The sequence below is a fragment of the Crocodylus siamensis genome, chromosome 6, assembly GCF_052110815.1.
Source record: "Crocodylus siamensis isolate JL-2025a chromosome 6, ASM5211081v1, whole genome shotgun sequence".
NCBI lineage: Eukaryota > Metazoa > Chordata > Crocodylia > Crocodylidae > Crocodylus > Crocodylus siamensis.
The window spans coordinates 2,539,162-2,560,063 of NC_143400.1; the positions used below are offsets into that span (position 1 = coordinate 2,539,162).

Here is a 20,902-nt window from a genome sequence, read left to right on the forward strand (position 1 = left end):
ATACCCTGGAAACAGACTTTTTGGAGGCAGAATCACTTTACCCTTATGACAACTCCAGAATTGGCCATCTGTAAGTTTAAAGAGTTACAAAATTGGCACGCCATGTTCATCAATCCACAACTATGTTCCTCAATCGCGTCTTCAGTGAATCTATTGTTGCCTAGTATTTCATCCTGTCTTCTATTGCCTCTGTGAACACTTTGTCTTTCCATGGCATCACTTCTATGACGTCCTCTTTGATCATCTCTTCCATTTTGTCTTACTCTTGCCATTCTTTCTGCATTTAATTGCCATCTATTCTCTCCTTCATCTTGGTAAGGGTGTTATTGGTTAAAGTAAGGGTGTTAAGGGACAATTTTTGCTCGGAGAGTGAGAGTACACCATAAGTAATTGAAATCAATCATTAAAAGTTCAGAAAAGTGAGTGCAAATGTGGTTTTTTTGCACGTGGCAGACAGAATGACATAGACACAACAGAAGCAAATTATCATAGAGGATACCCAACCAAGAGGACAACCATCCTCAGAGTTGTTGAAGACCCGACTTGGCTGGGATGATGCAGTTGAGGCTAGTCCTGATTTGAGCAGAGGGGTGGACTAGATGTGACCTCCGGAGGTCCCTTCCCACCCTCACTTTTGATAATTCTGTGTTGTGGACTCTCCATCCTTGCAGGTTTTGAAGACCCAGTTCAACAAAACCTTGTTTGGGACAATGTAGTTGGGGCTGGTCCTGCTTGGAGCAGGGGCTGCACTACATGTGGCCTCCTGAGGTCCCTTTAGCCCTCTTGTTTGATGATGGAGTTCGCACTCTCCATCCTCCAGGTTTTGAAGACCCAGTTCGCCACCGCCTTGGCTAGGACGACGTAGCTGAGGACATCCTGCTTGGAGCAGGGGGTTGCACTGGATGTGACCTCCCGAGGTTCCTTCAACCCTCCTGTTTGATGCTCGCTCTCTGCACTCTCCATCCTCGCAGGTTTCGAAGACCTGACTAAAAGCCTCGGCCAGGATGACGCGGTAGAAGACGTCCCGCTTGGAGCAACGGGCTGCACGAGCTGTGATGTCCTGAGCTCCCTGCACCCATATGTGACTAGTAGGGGGTGCACATACCCCCGACGACGACCGACACTGATGCTGTCAGTAGAGCAGGTGTCCCCACGAGCAGGTTAGGGCTACGGCCAGACTCAGGAGGCACCTCACGCACTGCGCATGTCGCCCACGCCCAACGGCCCGCAGGCCCCGCCCCCTCCCCGGCCCTCTTTCCCGCTCAGCGCCCGCGCGCCGATTGGCCCCCGCGAAGCCCCGCCCCTTGCCGCCGCGGCGCCCAGCCTCGTGCGGGGGGACGCCCCGCCTCAGTGGGCATGTGCGGAGCTGTGCCGCCGCCGCCGCCAGCGCGCCTGCTCCAGCCTCTCGCAGCCGCAGGACGGAGGATGCGCGGGCGGCTCCGGGCCCCGCGCTGTCGCCTCCCCCCCCGGCGGGCCGCGGCCGGGAGCAGGACCCTCACGGGCGGCTCGGCCCCGCGCCCCCGCCCCCGCCGCGGCGGCATGCCGCCCCGCCGTCGCCCGCCCGCCTAGCCCCCCGCCGAGCCGCCCCGAGCTGAGGTGAGGCTCTTCCCGCCGCGTTGGGTGCGCGGGGGGATTATTTTTTAAAAATTTGGGGGGGGGGTTCATGATTTTTTTATTATTATTACTATTATTACCCTCCCCAAAGGCTCTTGACAAATTGCCGTGTCATTGCGAGAGGCGCCTGGTTTCCCCACCCGTGTTTTAAGGCTTGCGCCTTCCCCCCGTGCAGTGGCCTGCAGAGACCGGGGCAGCGTCTTGTCCGGAGACCGGCCGTGCCCCTGCCCCCGGGCTGTTGTGTGTTTCGTTGTGGAGTGTCCACCCCTGGGCGCTTGATCGTGCTGCTAGCAGAGGTATCTCCTGCGCCTTCCCTCGTTTCCCCAGGTTCGGCAGCGTCTTCGGTAACGGTCTGCTAGCTGAATCTTGTATTGAAATAGCGTCCGCACGTCCGTCCCTGTGTCTTCACTTTTCCCTTCCTGCAGCATCTTCCTTAAGGTGGCTGGACATTTCTATGGAAATATCCGTGCATCCGTCCTCGCGTCTTCACTTTTCCCTTTCTGCAATGTCTTCGTTAATGATTGTTCTTCAAGTGAATTGGATCTCTCTTATTAGACCCACTTGGTCTAATAGAAGAGATCGGATTCACCCGAAAAGCCTGGTCTGCCTGTGTCCTCAGACCGACACGCTGCAGCCTGCACCCCTGCGTTAATTTCCAACTACAGGGTACCACAGGTTATGTTGAAATATCATCCAGAAACCCATTTTTCCCTTTGTGCAAGATCTGTCTTAATGATTTTGGCTGAAAATTTATATTTAAAAATAATCTGAAAACCCATCTCTGCAGAAATCTTTTTTAAAATAATTGAAAAAGGAACTGTTTGTCTCTGCTTCTATTCCGGTGTATCATGTTTGCTAGGACAAAAATATTCATCCTTGTACTAGGTATCCAGGTTGTAGCCGTATTGGTCTAGAGGAAAAGGCAATCGGGACTCATAATAGAGAGATCTTTTATTAGACCAACAAGGTGTTTGCAGAAAAATGTCTTTAATTGCAAGCTTTTGGGCAATTAAAGGGTGTTCCTGAAAGCTTGCAATTAAAGATTTTTTTTCTGCAAATGCCTTGTTGGTCTAAAAAGATATCATCTCTACTGTGAGTTCTGATTGCCTTTTCCTTGTCTCATACATGTATTTTTAAAACTTGCAATGTGCTGCATCTGCCCATAAAGAAGGGTAAGCTGAACAGGACTGATGTCTGTGCCCAGCTTATTTTGTGCAGCGATGGGGAAGAGGCAGTAGAGAGGGGCTCTCTAAATGGATCATTGTTGTCTTTTTAATATTGTCTGTATTCGCATGAAGTGAGAGTGACCTTTCGGGTTTGTTTGCCGTCTGGAGCTGATTAAGAGATCTTGCAAGCACAGGAGGGTGTGCAGTTTCCATGTCGGAGATTATGGTGTTGTCATTGAGACTGGCTAAGGTGATTGCATGTAATAAAGCTAATGAAATGATGCATAGATTGTAGGTTTGTATTGAGTTTGCGCAGAGAAAATATATGCTGGGGAGTATTATTTCCAAAGAACAAGACATAAACCTCAGGGCAGTGTGCTGCTTTATCACAAAATGAGTTTGAAACCACAACACTGTTTTAGTTATCTAAGAAAATTTGCTTTCAGGGTGCCAGATGCTTTCCCTTTAAGGTTATTTTGGTCGGTGTTTTCCTTCTGTACAGACATCTGGGAACACAGGAACATAGTCTCCTACAGAGCGGGCATGCCACTGAATCCATCATTATACAGTAAAGATGTCTTCCACCTTAAAAGAAAATTTGAGCAGGAGTTGGTTGGTTGGTTTATTTATTTATTTACTTACTTCCTCCCCTCCCTTCAAATGGGAATAAACATGCCTGCTGTGTTTTTACTAAAATGCCATGCTATGGATTAAAAATGTTTCCCTGGACACACAGTTTTCTGATGAAAGCAGCTATGCTCCTTGGGGACCAGGCTAGGATGCAGCTTTATGCTCCTCGGGGAGCAGGCTGGGATGCAGCTTTAAATTGGAGAGAGAAATCATTTTGAACTACTGAGGCACTAATAGAGTCTTCAGTAAAAAGGTAGCAGATGTCAGAATCGCTTCTATTCCAGAGACTGTGCAGCTCACCCCAGCCGTTATTCAGAAGTATGACGGTTGCATTTTTACGACTAAGAAGCCAATTGAATCTCATTCTCATGGGAGAATGAGAGAGGCTCCTTGTAGTCATGACTGCTTATAACCCACTGGGATGTAAAATTGCAGCAATACTTGATTATTTCACAAAGCCTGGGAAATACAAGTGAAAGGCAACCGGCTGCAATTTTGTTTTTGTTTTTTTCTGTCCGTCCTAACTTACAAAATTGTCCCTTGTATGAATTTAGCATTGCTGAAAGCTGCCAGATGAGTAGCTGTGAGGACAGAAGATCTGTCTGTCCACCCCCCTCCCCCCCGTTTGCAGCGCAGGCAGCGCAGATCTTGCATACAAAGATCCTGGGAGCTTGCTTCATTCTTGCCATGGTATAAAATTCTCTGAGTCTGTTCAGGCCTTTGCCTTCTCGTAGAGTTTACCACAAGGGGGCCCGTTGCGTGCGTGGTTTTTGTGATGTAGACACATGTCCGCTAGGAGTTGAACAGAGACCTATCGAGTTCACTTTTCGCGTGGGAAGCTAAATAGCCTGGCCTGGATTTGAAAAGATTACCCAGAGCTGAAAGAGTCCATAGACAGATGCACATTGTCAGAGCTCTCCAGACACCCTATGCAGTGAATTGCTGTGAATGCATACTCAGCACTTTGGTTTTATTCCTGTAGTGTGAGAGCATCTGGGATAATTTTATAACTGCTCCAGATATAGGTAGAAAACAGAGTAGATTTATACCTTGTTCTGCTGCCTTCTGCCTGACTTCAGACTAACCTGTCTAACTACCTCTCCAGCTGCATGTAGCCAAGGGAGAGCTGACTATAAAGTAAAATTTTAAATCAAAGTCCTTTGTGTGTCAGAAATAAATGGGAGGTTTAGGATGCTTGCCACTACCACTGGAGCTAATAATGCATTTTTAACTGGAAACATGCACTTGTTCAGAAGCTATTCATAGGTACCTTTTAAGAATGTGTTTCTGCCAACAGATTGATTCCTAATACTTGTATTTCAAGTTCATATATCAAAGGTCAGAGCTGGGCACCTTTTGTCTTTTTTCCCCTCTGGATTCAGGTGTTTAACAGGGATTCAAAAGTTGTTGGTTTTTGTTTTGTTTTTTAAAGCCAGAAGGGATCATTATGAAGATTTACTCTGCTTTTCTTCAGTATATAGGCCAAAGATTTTCACCAAGAAATTCTTCCATCAAGCCCCTGACTTCTGGTTGAGCTGAAGTGCTGTTTTCAGAAAGAGCAATCAGGATTTGTAGTAGAGATGATATTTTTTTATTAGACCAATAAGATTTTTGCAAAAAAGTCTTTAACTGCAAGCTTTCGGGCACAAACACCCTTCATCAGGCATTGGGGAAAAGATTGTAAAAGTTCTCCTGGGTAGAAATGAAAGTTCATATTTCATAGAATTTCACAGAGGAGTCGGTAGATGGAAACTCCTTTGGGCAGTCAATTCAGAGCTTGTATGGAGTCTCTCCCCTCTGCGTGAAGTTACCTGGATACCTGACATTTTCGGAAAGATGCATACAAGTTTTTAAAAAATGGGGAATGACAGATCTACCGTGGCCTTTAGCTGGGACCTAGGAACTGCTAACAGATCTAGCATCGAGTGCAAGTGACTGAAACATGAAAGTCTTTGGAGGGGCGGTTCTGGAAGTTTTGAAACTTAGCAGCACAAGGCATGCCGGTAACTTAGCTGGTGCTTTAATTGGCAAGTTTATAGGATGGAGCTTTGATGGTGGCAGGAAAACTGATCTGTCCATCTCCACCTGGCCTAAGCAGCTCATATAAATACTTGCTTTAGTGGGACAGTCTTACCATTTCTGATAACTGCGTTAATTAGGAACGACTCCTGAGAAACACGGACCCTTTTCCATAGCAAGCACAGTACAGCTGGGGGCTCTGATGTAAAATCCCTCAGCCTTCCTTCAACACTTCACATTAACTTCTGATGCACCAAGGTACCTGATTAGTTGTGAAAGGCAGAAGCTGTCTATGCATACACCAAGTCATGACTGTGCAAGCCTATGTGCTTTATTTCTGGCCTAGGGAGAACACATCTAGGTAATTTGAGCCTGCATGACTTTTGCAAATAATAGATTTTTCAGAATGAGTGGGATGGGGGAGTGTTAAAAGCTGTCACATGTGTGCATGTGTGTGCATGAAAAATCTGCAGGTTTCAATTAAAAATTTTTTTTTCAAGTGAATTTTTTTCTTTAACAGAAAATGGATTTTTTTCACTACTTGTTGCCTTTCATTGAAGTCTAGGATGTCTGTGGGTATTTCAGACAAAAATCAGTCTCTCCACCCTTCCAAAAAAACATTCCCAGAAAGAAAAATGGTTGTTTTTCCTGCTACCAGCTTTGGTGGTAGATGTCAGAGTGGGTTTTACTAAAGATTGTTAGTGAAATGGCAGGGTGATGGCTATTTGTAATCAGACTGATTAGTTCACTCCCCCCACACCTTCCTTGTTATTAAATCTGAACAAAATTAAATTTATTAAAAAAAAAAATAATACATGGATCTAAAAACTTAAGTGACCTGCAGATCCTGGGTAATTCTTGGCAGCTGCAGTGGCAGCTCTCTTTTGGAAAGCAGATTTCCCTTAAAGTTTTTTGAGTTGTGTACCCTAAACCAAGGGTCAGTCAACATTTGGGCCATGGCAGCTATGACATAGCAGGGGCTGGCAATTATTTCTGGTGGAGGACCGCTTACTGAGTTTTGGCGAGCCATTGAGAACCATGTGACAGGCAGCCAGGGGCAGATGCATATTAATTTTCTAAATTTTTTAGCGGACCCATGGGCCAGATAGAAAGGCCCGGCAGGCTGCATTTTGCCCACCTCTAATATAGGGTCTTCTGAACCTGGCCGTGCAGGTGTACATACCCTACTAGCCTGTGGTTAAATCCCGGTTTAGTAGCTACCAGAGTTCGCTTTAACACCAGATTGGCTCCCCACCTGTTCTGCTGCATATGTGAAAATTTTGTCTCTACATGTTGCTGACTTTCTGTTAATTCATACCCTTAGGAGGAATCCTGCCCCTCCCTGCTCTTAGAGAAATCCATATTGTGGTGATAGGAACATCTGTCTGTGGGGCTGATTGCAATCAAATAGGTCATCCACCAGCCTGAACCTTGATCCTGTCGGTTGCCCAGGACCATCCGCCTGCAGCAAACTCAAAGGTTATCTGGGGTAGAGAGAATATAAATATACAGCAGACATTTGTCATGTGCTTTTCAGAAAATGGAAAGGTCATTATGAGCTGCATGAATGTTCCAGAAGGATTTGCACTAATCTCATAGAGGAAATATTTCTATGGACTTAATAAGTGAAATTCTGTTGCTTGGGGAGGTATTGGACAAAGGAGAACTCTTGAGCACAATTTCAAAAGAGGTGCTGCATTGATTTTTGTAACAAAGAGAAACTGCAGTTCTCTGATCTAATGCTCAGCTTTGTCCTTCTCTAGAAGAGCAATTAGTCTAGGAAAATTGGCAATACTTAAGCCAGTGGTGACAAGTTCACTGCGGAGCAGAATTCCTTTGAAATATGTGCGTATACCCTTGTAAGCAGTCATGATTGTATTTCCAGACACATTTCTGCGATCGGTGAACCTCTGCTGAGCCCTGTTATGGCACTTGGTACAATCCTGTGAAAGACCAGATAACTCTGCCTTGCTCTATTGGTAGCGGTTTCATGGTTTGCTGTTGTTTTGGGGTTTTTTTGTAATCGGAGCTAAATTATTTATATCTTTGCTGCTTCTTGGCATCCAAATAGTATCTGAAATGGCTGGTTATTGCCGTAGGTACTCTTATGTTTGCCCTTTCTTAGGGAATAAAAATGTTCTCCTAACCTGATAACTCTCTTTCTTCCTTGTTCCTGATTACCCTTTCTTCTAATAGCCAAATGCTTTCTTCTCCCAGGGAAGCAGTTGGAAGATGTTCTACATAAAAATGTCTAGGCTAGTGCCTTTTGGGGTCATTGCATTTGGGGTTACCTGCTATAACAAGTAGTCTGCAGGTTTGCAATTCCTGATGGGAGATATAGGAAGATTAAATGCACTGTTCTTCTTGTATTCTTTGCATTGACCAAACTCCTGTGACAATTTTGCCTAGGTATGGACTGCAATAGTAAAATGAAATGAATGAGAGATTGCTTTACGTGCTTCAGTATATATCATAAATGTTAAGCCTCATAATTATTCCCTTTCTTTCCTTTTATCAATTCATACCATTAACCATAATGTTTGACATTCCTTGTTCAGCTTCTTAGATTGAACAAGTTCACTAAAAAGTATTATGATGGTGTCTTACAGGAAAGTCTGGGGAACACTGTGCTGTGATCACAAGAGGTCCAAGGTCCTTGGTCTTCTCACAAGAGATCCAAGTCATATGGACCCTTGTATGAACAATTCAGGTGGAAGGGTTTTTTCCCCCCTGTCAATCTAAAATTGTTTAAACCAAGGGTTCCCAAACTGATATGTGTACCCCTTGGGTTATGCAAGACATCTCTGGGGGGTACATGGGAGAAATTGGGTAATGGAGGATTTAATGGCATGGGGGTAGCTGGTAAATCTGGAAGGGGTTGCGCAATAAGACAAAGTTTGGGAACCTGTGGTTTAAACACAGGTAAAAATCAAGTAGTTACTTAGTCTGTCCACACAGAAAGTTTTAGACTGGAAGAATGATGGAATTCATGCTGAAGAGGCAAAGTTCCTTTCAGGAGTATGATTGTATTGTAATTTGATCTTTTACACATTTCATGAATGGGGTTTTTATGTGATGTCCATGATATGGTGTTTGGACAGATCTGATCTTGCGCGTTTCCTGAAAGAGGAAATAAAATAGCACCTTGATGTGGGGTTCAGGGGGCATCCAAAGCAGAGTTAAAAATATATATAGATAGATAGATATGCTCGGGGCGTTTTTCATGTGCAGGTCACCAGTTAGTTATTTCTTGCCATGTTGCTACTTAAGCATTGTGGATAATGTACTGCTAATTATTGGTCTGTCTGTGGGAAGATGTGCTGGCACACTCTACTTTTGATTGTGTGGAGGGGGGGGTTTCCCCTGGCTAACAATCCAACTGCACCTAGTTTTTATTACTCCCAGACACTAGTGATGCGATTAGCACATTTCCTCGGTCATTTTATTCCTTTCACTTTTTATTTTAGGTGACTAATTGCTCATGAATGTAGGAGCCGATAGACCTGGCTTTCAGCCTTTACTGGCATAGGCATAATGAAAATTTTCTGGAGAGATGAACAGGGTCTCTAACTGGGGCAGGAAGATGGGACAAAAATTACAGTGCAGATTAAATTGGACTGAGCTTGGGGGAAAGAGCTATGTCTTTCTTTCCCTCCTTCAGTCAACAAAGGGATGTACAGTTTGCTGCAGGAAGCACTTTTGCTGATTCAGTAAGAGGCCTCTCACCTCTTAGGAGGTTTCAGATAATAAATCTACTTGCTTATGGAGAATCCTACCTCTCAATGGAAGGTTTTCACAATTCTTCATCTCATCAAGAAGGGAAATGAGGCAGCAGTGGAAGCAGCTGCTTTTCCCCCCTCCCTCCCCCCCCCCCCCCCCAATTGATAGGGCAACTGCTGGTATTTAAGGTGAGCAGAAGGGGCCCTGAGTCTCAGGATGGCTCTGCCTGCCTCCCTTCCCATGAAAAGTGTGTTTCTTTTTCTGTCCCACATCCCTGAAGCCAGCATTTGGTGGTTAGGAAGCAGTTGCTGTTTTTGTGAAAAGTCTTGGGATGAACAGGCTGGCATCCCCGAAAGTCACTGCTGCCTATAAGCTCTGTTTGTATCATGCCACTCCATGACAAGTACAAGTGCCGCATTTAGGAGGCTGGAGAACCAGACTTGTAACACTTCTGTGGCCAAAGTTTTTTGGCAGTAGAGACTTCAGAGATGGGTTTGTTCTGCTTTGGAGGTGTGCGAGTCCATGCCTAACTGAGATCACATTATTTTCTAGGAGCCATTTGGAACATGCATGTGTACATGCACATGTTGTGCCTGGGTACACAGCTACCCTTATCTGGTGGCTGGAGTGAGATCTGTGCATGTGTATGTAGTCAGGCTTATGTAGACAGCAGGCACAGAAGCTTGAGCTCTTGGAATGAAAGGGTGAGAGGCATCTGCCCTTTGGACCTCAGTTTGCAGCACACTCAACCTGGTGAGTATTTGTGTGCAATCCCAAGGATCTGTAGTTTGTGTAATGTTGTTATGTAGCAGCTCTAGGAAACTAGAGTTGTTGGGTGTCTTTAGCTTGATAAGAGGTCTCTCCTCCTGTGGCCTGCATTCTGGAGAGGCTGAAACATGAATCTTTCCCTGCATATGAAATATAGGCCAGTTGTAGACTCTCCTGTTTAATTTGCTGATGCTGCCACATGCCAGAAACCTTTTTGCTGCAATTCAGCTGGATGAAAACATTAGTGTAATGATCTAATGAGGGAAGAAGTTTTCTCAGGAATCTCTGGCCCTAGGCCAGGTTCAGTTTGTATGGCATGGAGCGCTAAAGGTCTCTCTTGGAACATACCTGAGACTGCCTTGTGTGTATATCTGGTTAAGGGATGGATTATAATGAATCATGGACTCGCATGTAGGTGATTCAAGCAGGGTATGCAGTGCATATGGGGAGGGGAGGGGGAGTATGTGCACACACGCACACAGGAGCTATGAACCAATCACAGACTTCCTGGAATTAGATTTCTTAATTGCATATCAATTTCCAGATAAATGGATTTCAGTAGGTGTGTATCTCATTTATTTGATATCTTTCTTCAGTGTCCTGCTATAAGATTCTTTCTCCTTACTGGACTTATTTTAAGCTCGTCTAATGAACCAAAGTTATTAAAGCAGCCAGCTCAGGGTGAGAAGCTGGCTGTCAAAATGGCCACTTTTGCAGAGAATGAGAGTTCAAGATCTTTTTCCTTAAGAGGAAGCTTAACTAGGGTTAGTGCTCATGATAACCAAGAGCAGAGGGAGCAGTATAAGACAGGGCCATAATGAAGCCTGTATTTGACTGAATGAATGGATAAAAGGATGGTGAGGCCCCTAAGGCATTTTATCTAGCCTGGAAAATGAGTTTTCCACTGTATTAGGAGGACTGGAGCTTGTCATGGGTGTGTAGTCTGTCCATTATATTTTTCATGTAAAGTCTGAGTGAGCTCTTCAGCAGATATTGTCTCATTTATATGCAGCTTTATATTGTACTAAAATGTATTTGCCTCTGCCTTTTGAGGTAGATGCTGGGAGCCATTGCTGAGATGCAAATAGGTTGCATCAATTTGAAAAGTTTCCCATGTCATCTTGAGTCCAATTTTGCAATGTCAGCATCTTAATTTCAGTGCACAGACAAATTCTTGCTCCATGGCTGAGAAGCAATAACTGATGTGCCTCCGGGTACAAAAACACACAGAAGGCTCATTTCTGACTTCAGAAAACTAGAGCAAGGACAGATGTTTCTGAAGGAAGCCATTTTTCTTTTTTCTTAATGGTATTTGCAAAAGTGTCATCCCTAAAACTGTACTTCCTGGGCAGTGTGTTGGCAGAGCCTTAAGTGCAAGACCCTGAGTGTGTTCAGCGAAGTTAGGCTAAACATTCTGCTTTGAAAGCAGGTGCCCTAGAGATCAGTTTTCAGTGGTGCTGGGTAGCCTCTACTTCCCTTGACTTCAGCAGAGCTCTGGGTTTCCAGCAGCCCTATAGATCCTGCCCTGATGCTCTTGTGATAACTGCAGTGTAAATCATTAGAGAGAGAAACAGAAAATCCGAACTCGGGAGTTAATTCTGGTGGTATTAACTTGTCATCGTACCTCTTTACAGGTTGCTCTTTGTTTTGTGCAGGAGGTCAGATTCTTTGTTGCCCACATTTTATGTAGTTGCATACAATTGTACAAATGAATACCAAAACAATGGTAGATTTCTTTGCACCTGCATTCACTGACACTAAAGGCATAGTTCATTATTGCCTTGCAGCTTTGTCCAGTACAATGCTCATTGATCTGAATAATACAGATATACTTGGCACCATTCCTGTTAAGGAGGTAGCTAGTATTGTGTGTTTTTCAGGATTGGAAAATGAAGCTCTTTGAGTAGAAGTGATAGGTTTGCAGGGCCTGATACCTGAATTTACAGCTCTTCATCTTTGGCAGTTGATGCGTCAGTGCCAAGAGTATAAATCTCTTTCTAAAACATCTTATAAAAATAAATGCTTCATACATCAAGCTTCATGCAACAGATCCCTCCATTCCCATGACTGCCTGGGTCAGACAGGCCTCCCTTTGAGCATCTGTACATTTGGATCTTACTGACCAGGTTTGTATGTAATGGTGTCAGCTTGCACCCCCCTGAGCTTTCCCAGGAGCTCATTAATTCTTTCCTAGATTTGCCTGGCGCAGTGTTTTACTTTTGTCTATATGGAAGCTTTAAATAAATGGGGCAAACCCTTGTTTCAAGCCAATGGTCTAGCTGAAAAACCGCAAAGATAAGAATCCAAGCATTTCTTAAAGGTATCCAGAGTAGGTGCTTGCACAAGGTCTGGGGGGAGTCTGTTCCAGACCTGAGAGACTTGGTCAGTAAAGAAGTTTTTCCCTATATCCAGTTAAAACGGTCTTCCAGCAGTTTGTGACTGTTACACCTTGTCTTCCCTTGGAGTGCCCTGGTGAACAGAGGTTCTCACAGATCCTGATGCACCTTCCTTATATACTTGTAGGCAGTCACCAAGTCTCTGCCTCCCCCCCACCCAAAAAAAAAACCAAAAAAAAAAAAACCTTCTCTTCTCCAGGCTGAAGAATCCCATGTCCCTCAGCCTCGCCTCATACGGCCTGTTCTCTTGGCCTCTAATCATGCGTGTGGCTTTCCTCTGGACTCTCTTAAGCTTCCCCACATCCTTTCTAAAGCATGAAGCTCAGACTTGGATGCAGTACTCCAGCTGTGACCTCACCAAGGCTGAGGAAAGCGGTGGGAGGATGTTTCCTTGGGTCTTGCTTGAGGTGCGTCAGTACATGCAAGCCAGAGTTTTATTTGCTTTGCTAGCTGTGGTATCGCATGTTGATGATCCCCACTGAGTGTATATACCTGGAATATCCCTCTGGGTGCTAGACTGGGGATTGCTGCAGGCACAGAGCAGCACTTCCCGTGGAAGAGAGTTCTGATGCACTTGATATTTAAATATCATACATTTACACGTTCTTTTTTTGTGTAAAATTTGAGGTTGAGTAGCCATTCAGCTTTGGTTCAAAACATATAAAACATGATTTTTTTCTCATGCCTGTACACACACATGTGACTTGCTACTGATGTGTTCATAGATGTTAGGGGCTGGAAGGGACCTGTCCCAGAGAGTTTAGTAGCTCTGTCTGTGTTTACATGTTTGCAGAATTGGGATCACAGACAGCTTTCCACTGCATCTGTACTGGGGAATAAAAACTGATCTGTTCCTCCCACCTCCCAAAAGAAAGCATGGTCACCAGCTCTGCAGGTCTTTAAACCACAGGCAGGCATATTAAAGGGGGAAATGGAGAGAGACTGCTGCTGACCTTGGTGCTGATTACAGTTCTGAGATCGTGGCATCCTAGCCCCAGTAATGCTGGAACAAGAGCTTGGTGGTAGGTTGATAAAGGGTGTGTGCCTGAAAGCTTGCAGATAACTACAAAAATTTGGTTGCAAATATCTAGTTGGTCTAATAAAAGTTATCGCCTCTTCCACAAGTTTTGGTAGTAGGTTTAGTTTGCGTGTCCCCCTCCCCTGCCCAACACACGCACACACAGCAGGTCAGGGGTATTCCAGCATCTTCCCCTCTATCTAGTTGAGTTTGGCAGGGTGAAAGTGAATGTTAAAATTAGCCAGAAATGTAAAGGTCAGATTCAAATGTGGCATATGCATGAGTTATGTACATATAACTAGAACACGCAGGATGGATTTCACAGGGAAAGAAATGGAGCCTTTCACACTCATGATTAATGGACAAAGAGATTTCCTTAATTAGTGTTGCTTTTTGGGGGGAGGGAGGTTCCAAATGACCTTACTTTTTTTTTTTTTCCCAAAAGGACTCCTTTGTCATAGTCTAGTCTTTGAAAGGGATTTGCACCTACTCTGACATTCTTCAAATTTTAATTCCAACCAAGATAGCTCCTAATCTCAGGCCTTTGAGAATAATAAAGTAGGTTACAGCAAAGCATGAATTCTGAACAGCTGGTAAAACTACAGCAACCATTTGTGGATGTGCTGTGCACTTTGCCACTTGCTCCTTTCTTTGTGTATTAAATGATGACTTCGCTGTCTTTGTGCCTTGATCATGCTACTGTGGAAGTTCAAATGCACGAGAGAATGAAATAAACTTTTGTTAAAAGGGCTTGTATACTTAAGCCCTTACACACAGGATGAATTTCCCCTTTGTGAAGCTGCTAGTTATTCTGCACCAGGTCATATTTCTAAATAGTCTTGTGATACACTCCCATATTGAGTGTCTGGTGGTGGTATCCAGTACAGAGGTGTTCTCACTGGGAAGGTCCCACATCTGAAACCTGAAAAGGCCGTGGTCTTCTGGCCAGGGTGTACAATATACACTGCTTATGGCCACTGTTGGATCTGGAAACAGCTTGGCATCCCGTGCAACCCGTGAGTTGCAAACCACAGACAACTGACTCTCTCGGCTAAGCCTGACAATCGTCTCTGTCTGCTAACCACAGCACAAGGAGCAACTCTCTTAACTTGCCTTGTTTGTGGTTTTCCAGCAATGATCTGTTTGGGTCTGTTGCAAGAAGCAGACTTGCTTCTTCACCTCTCTTCCCGGCTTCCATTTTCATGTTACAAGGGCCTTCAAATACAAAGTCTTTCTCCATTTCCAGCTGGAATAAGGGAGAGTATCTGGTTGGGTTCCCTAAGAGACAGCCTCACCCAGAGCTGCCGTCTGTCTGTTCAGCCACTGCTGACTCAGGAACGTTGCATAGCAAACCCTCTTCTTGGTGCAAGAACATCTGTTTCCTTCTTCATGAACACACTAGAATTGTTCCATGTAATATGAGCAAGTCTTGTACATGTGATGCCTTGTCGATGATACTTTTCTTGTTGTTGTTGTTGTTCCTTCATTTTTCTAAATCATAGGCATAGGACCGTTGAAAACAGTTTGATGGAGGGTGCTATGCAATGGACATCAAACATCAAGTGAGTGGGGTCTGGGGCAGTGGCCTTGTGGAAATTTTGCTCTCCTTTCCACCGTTTTAATGTAATGCTTGTGCAACATGGGTATGCAATAAGAACAGACCCCCAGCTTCTGTATAAGAGTTCCCTGCACTTCAGTATTCCAGTGATAGTGATAGGACTTTTTAGGAACTTGAACATTTCTGTCAGCTGTGAAAAAATGTGACATGAGTTGCTTCTAAGCATCCTTAAGTGGGACTGGTTTCAATGCTCAGTACCCCAAATTGTCAATTGTTTTTTGAAAATCTTCACCAATATTTTTCTTCACTACCATGTGGGGGTTGTGTTTGGGCAGGAAAGTAAGGTGGGAGGTGCAACTTAGGAATGCCCTTGATATATACCATTAGGGAACATGGTAGTTTTCAGAGATGAGCAATCCTGAAGCTTATGAAAGAAGCCAAAATATTTAGCTCTTGCTGTGCCATAATGCCTGTTTCAGCCACTGTAATTTCAAAACTCAGAAATGTCTTCTAATTATAGACCCTTTGGTTCACCTGAGAATAGAATCTTTCTTTGAATTCCCAGTGAATGTGTTATCAGCAACAGAATGAAATACTAGTTTGCGTCTTCTACCCAGCGTTGCTGTAGAGCATGGCTAAAGATTGTAGTGGGATCGTGCTTTCTCTTCTCCCCTTTCTCATTGTAACATATAATGCACACAAGACCGAGGATACGTCAGAAGATCCATGAGCGCCAGCTTGGGGCTGGTCCTCTGTCTGGCCATAAACCCACTGCAAATATTTTCAGCTTTGTGAAATTCTTTACATTGGTGTGTCCAACAAGAGCTTTGTGTACTGACAGAAGTGATCATGGAAGATTGATTTAATTGAACTACACTTTTGAACACCCTAATTGATGCTTGCAGCTTTTTCCTTCAGCGGATCCTAAATGTTACAGGGCTGGGATAATAGGCTAAATACACTCAGTGGCCAGACTTCAACTTGTCTTCAGTGTTCGCGTCCAGATGAGCTCACATATATGGGTTGCAGTGCCTCAAGGCTGTTTGAAGCACCACAGACTGCATGCAGCACATGTGCACCCATTTGCCACACTGTTAATTGGCAGTATGGTGCCAAAATTTGACACCAGGAGATCTCAGGGTCAAAAAACCACCTGCAATAAAAAAAGCAGTGTGGCATGCGCTGCCAGAAATGGAGCCTGGCTGTCCAGAGCTGTGCTGTAGCTGCTGGCCAGTCTCCATGCAGCCAGATTGACGCTGTTGCTGCTCCAGGAGTCCCCAGAACCCTAAGTAAGCATGCTGAGGTCAGCACAGGTGTTGGCCCCAGCCTCTCTTGCCCCACCCAGGACAATTAGCTGTACAGCAGAACCGTGCGCGGGGGTGTGCCCTGGGGCCAAAAAGCAGCAGAAATGTGTGCTGTGGGAAACGCATGCCCCTGCTCATGCACAACTGTTCGGATGTACCCGGTGGGACCAAAGTCTGGCAGCATTCGGTGACTTGCATTTCATGGGGCCGTCCAGTCCTGTCCTGGGTGCTGGACCTGTGGAGTAAAGACTGTAGTTGACAGTCTTTATTGGTGTCACAGTTTCTTCTGGCTGGCTTGTGCTTTTCACCTTCCTTGGCAAGGTCTTAGGGAGTTCAGACTAAGGATATTAAGTTCAGACACAAATGATATTAAGGGAGAGCTTGTAACTGGAGCCTGTGCTGCTCTGAAAGATGCCTTGTACAATGAAAATTGCACTCTGTGGCTTAAAATAAAAAAGGAGGAAGAAGAGAAGAGAATGAAAGTTCTGGTAGGAAGTCAAATGCATCAAATAACTTGTCAGGCCTCTTTGCCTCCACGCTCTCTGTGGCCCTGCTTGGCGGCTGCAGCTTATTTGTCTCATGCAGCCCATGGATAGAAGAAGTCACTCCATTCCCATTCCTCTTCTCTTGGTCTTCCTGGTACTGGCATGGTGTTGCCTTTCAGTGGCGTTTCACCGATTAAAGCACTACAGCTGCAGGGGAAAATGCAGACAAAGGGCCCCTCAGATTCCTCTCTGTTATGGGACTAATAATAGTTTGCTTCCTCTTTGTCATGTGAGAACTGCTGCTTTTAATATAACCAGGCTGGTTCCTAGCGGAGCTTGTTGCCATGCAGATAACAGCATGATTGGAGCTTGATCACAGTGGAGTATTTACAAGGACCTCGGACAAGCCACGTGGTGCTGGGGCTAGAGAGGCTGTTAAGTTCTGTGATCTGCATGCTCTAGTCAATATAACGTGGATATGAGGGATCTGGCTAGGCCATGGCTGGTTTTTTTGGGATGCCCCAGCCATCCATTGTTAAGACTAACAAGAACTGGATAATTTTTTTCCAAATGCTGTGCTTGGTGCAGGAGTCTTGCTGAAGAAGGCAATTTTAAAAAAAGAGGTGTTGTAATCTCAGCGAGTACAGTAAAGCAGAGATTGGCAATACCCTGGGTGACAGCCTTGTGATTTCATTGCAATTGCATGGTATTTGGTGTCTTTTGTAAAACCCCAGCTTCTGGGGTCATGGGAATATGTAAGATCATGATCATCCAGTTAAAGTAGGGTTGCCAGTTTTTCTGGTTGCTATCTGGCTTTCTATGGAAAGAACTAAAGAGTTTACTACACAGTTTGTTTGGGGTTTGGGTTTTTTGGGGGAGGCGGGCAACTGGAGCCATGCAATATGCTTGTAGCAGAGGTGCTGCCTAGGAATAAGCATGCAGAATTCTGCTCCCAGTTTCTCCTCTTTGTTATTCCTGTAATCTGTTTGCATGGCAACAGGGACTAATAAGAAGACTAATTAATGTAGGGCTTCCTGTCTAGAGAATTATCCACCTATAAGTTCACAGAAGGGAGGCAGATATGTAACCATTCTCTTTACACTAAATATGATAATTGTTCTCTTGACCTACTCATGAGTCTTATTTTTTGTTGCAGTCCCCTCTTTTGCTTGGAGCTGGGGGACTGGACCATCTTGGTATACCAGTTGCACTATAAGGACTTGATTCCCTATCAGGGGAGAGACTCCATGCAGGGATTTGAGTTCTGAGTTTTCTTCCCATCTTTTCTTACTGCCCTACTGTCATGGTTTTTCTCTTTTTTGGAGGGGGGGAAGGAGAATCACTTCTCTCTGTAGTTGTTTCCTGGGGCTCATCCACTCAGATGAATTCTTTCAGTGCTGGGACTCCTGACTTCTCCTATGCAGACATGCATAGTGCCTAACCCAGGGAGGCCTTGCTGGATGTCTGTACGGCATCTAGAGTAATGCATCCTTGATCTTCACTGGGGCCTTTGGGAGTTATTCTAATGCATATTATAAATAGTGATGGCAGGTGCTGAGCTTAAAGCGTAGGAATCAATTTGGAGCAATTTAAAGTGTGTGCTTGACTTGACATCTCTAGTGTATTGGGAGCCATTGTCCATCCAACCTAGTCATGTCAGCTCCAGCATGTGATAGTAACATTCATCACAGAGGTAAATGAACCTTTGGAAATGCTTTTGTTGGTTTTGACCTCCTTTCAGGATCACCAAGTGGTCTCAAGCTGTAACCCACAGCTTGCTGAGTCTTGCCCTTTTGCTGGGCACCCATCCAGATCAGCAGACACCTCAGGGACAGGCATGCTGTTCAGAGTACATTGCCTATAAACCTTGCACCTGCTGCCTCTCTAGCAAGGCTCAGTTCCTAAGGTATCGCAAGCTTAACCCATAGGAGTTACTGCAAAGATCTGAACAATCAGCAATTAGTAATGGGCATGCACAAGGCTTTTCTTTTGGGGGAATGGGTTTTAAGTGCATTGCTCATTCTCATAAGCTTTAAAGCATACAAAGCCTTACATTTTTTCCCTTATCTCCAGCTCTGCGCTGTCCTGTCAGAATGCCTCGCTTGATTTACTATAGCTGGAATCTGAATTGCTTAATATGTTCCATCAGAGAACCATTATCGTGGAAAACGGACTACCTTTACTGGTATGGGCCACTTGGTGTTTTCAGAGCTAAACGTCTGTCCCCAGCATCCCCAGGAGAAGGGTAAAATTGTTTGTTCTCGCAGAGAAATGCATTTATCACAGGTGCACATGGTATTTTACAGCAGCCACCCAGATCTGCATTTTTGCTTTGTTTTTTTGGCCCAACAAATTATCTCCAATCAAAGAGAGTCAGGCTGGCTCCTCTGATAAGGTTATTGGGAAAAACAATGGAAATAGTATTTTGTCCTAAGCTAATTATAACAGGAAAAATGCTTAGCTTGCTACCTTCCCTCTGAAATAGATATGTCAAGTCCTTATTAATATTTTATCATTTGTCAGGTCTTTTTGCAGCCTCCAAACTGCAATTCCGACTACCCTTGTAGTTTTGCACCCTTACCTACTCCCTCCAACTGAAGATTATAGAAGCAGGACTTGGGCTGTCCAATTTCCCCTGCTTTACCTGTGGCATGTCTGTGTTGTCAGCGTTGATGGCAGTTGTATGTAGAGTTTAGATTACGGTTTGGATAGGGGTGATCCTGCCTCAGGCAGGAGGTGGACTAGATAAGCTCTGGAGATCTCTTCCAGCCCTTCTTAATGACAGTGAGTTTTGAGTATTTCAGAAAATGATTAGGCAGCTGGACATGAGCAAAGTGGGGGGGGGCAGGTTTAGAAATTCATGTGCTTGTGACTTTTAGCTGAGTTGGAATAAAAACTTGCAGTCATGGATTGCATTTAATCTTGCATCACTTTTGCTTTTGCGGCTAATGCATTAAGGTTGAAACTCCCTTCTCTGCCAGGCACTGACACAAGCCTGAAGCTCTGTTTAAGCAGCAGATGCATATGCAGCACGTAGCCTTCCCTGGCAGTGTCCACCTAAGATCTGCTCTGCTAGAGGGTAACAACAACCTACTGCTGCTGCCAGTCAAGAGCTGTGCTCTCTTTTAAGTCCAGTGATAGCTGTCTGTGCTGTGGTGCTAAAGTTCTCAGATTCAGTCTTGGCAATGCTTGCAACCTTTGCACTGGGCCTCCATTCATATGTATATGAACTTTGCCATCAATAAATACATTTTAGTAATGGGCCATCTTCCCTGATTAGCAGCTCTTGAGCATTTTATCATGGCCTTTACCTTCCTGACAGCTTCTACCAGCAGTCCCCAAGGCCATTTAAAAGGAAAACAGGAGTGGAAATCACTGATAAGGAACTAAAAATAACAATGCTTTCCATGTTAAAGCATTGGATATTTGGAAACAAAATTTCTGGTCGGGTGAGGATGGGAAGCAGCAGTAGCTGGGGTCAGGAGGACAGAGGGAGACGAGCATTTTATCTTTACAATGTAGATCAGGCTGGTCTTCTTTCCAGGAATCTCTCCCTCTGGCAGTTGGTGGAGAGTGTGAGCTGCAGTCTGAGCTATGCTTCTGTTTTGTCTCAAACTTTACCTGGAGCTTCCCTGAATAGCTGTTTGCTTTGGAGGCAGATGGGGCCTCCCTGATGACATGCTGTCATGCACAGACCATCCACCTTCAGACCTTGAACCTCTCTCCTGGGCCCCCAGACCTGGCAGAGTCTGTCTTTAAAAGGCAGTTGTCTTATTTCTGAGGGCAGTAGGCAGCTCAAGCCAGTACACTGGCAGTGCTCAGTCAGTGATGATAGAAGGTACATACCCTGTAGGGACTGGCCTTTGCTGCTGCTGGAAAATTAAAAACTGGCAGTGATGGAAATGAATAGGCAGGGCTAGAAATGCTCTTGCAACTGCATTCAAACCATCTGGCAGAAACAGCGTGTGGGCTTTCATATGAGTGTGTCGCTTTATTCTCTAGGATTGCAAGAGTGACTGTAGTAAATGAAACATCATAACATTTCATTTTCCCAGCAAAATTATATGCTGAAAGGTAAGCAGCATTTGGGCACCGCAGCCAAAGACCCAATTAAATATGCACAATTTGAAACCAACAGATTGTGGGGCATGACAGCGTACCGCAGGAGAAATAGCAGGCTTCAGCAGACATGGTCAGTTTTCTGCTGGGTACAGTAAATATTGA

At 44.7% G+C, this 20,902-nt stretch overlaps 1 protein-coding gene across 3 annotated transcripts in view; it reads left to right on the forward strand.

Moving 5' to 3' along the window:
- Nucleotides 1–1,318: 1,318 nt before the first annotated feature.
- Nucleotides 1,319–20,902, forward strand: part of LOC149860434 (leucine-rich repeat and fibronectin type III domain-containing protein 1-like protein) — a 172,118-nt gene continuing 152,534 nt past the window's right edge. For 2 of the 3 annotated variants that reach the window (XM_090053270.1, XM_090053269.1), the window contains exon 1: nt 1,465–1,596. The gene's annotated coding sequence lies outside the window, so the exon portion shown is untranslated. Of the gene's footprint in view, nt 1,597–20,902 lie in introns of all 3 variants that reach the window. The other variant, XM_090053273.1, reaches the window with a different exon arrangement.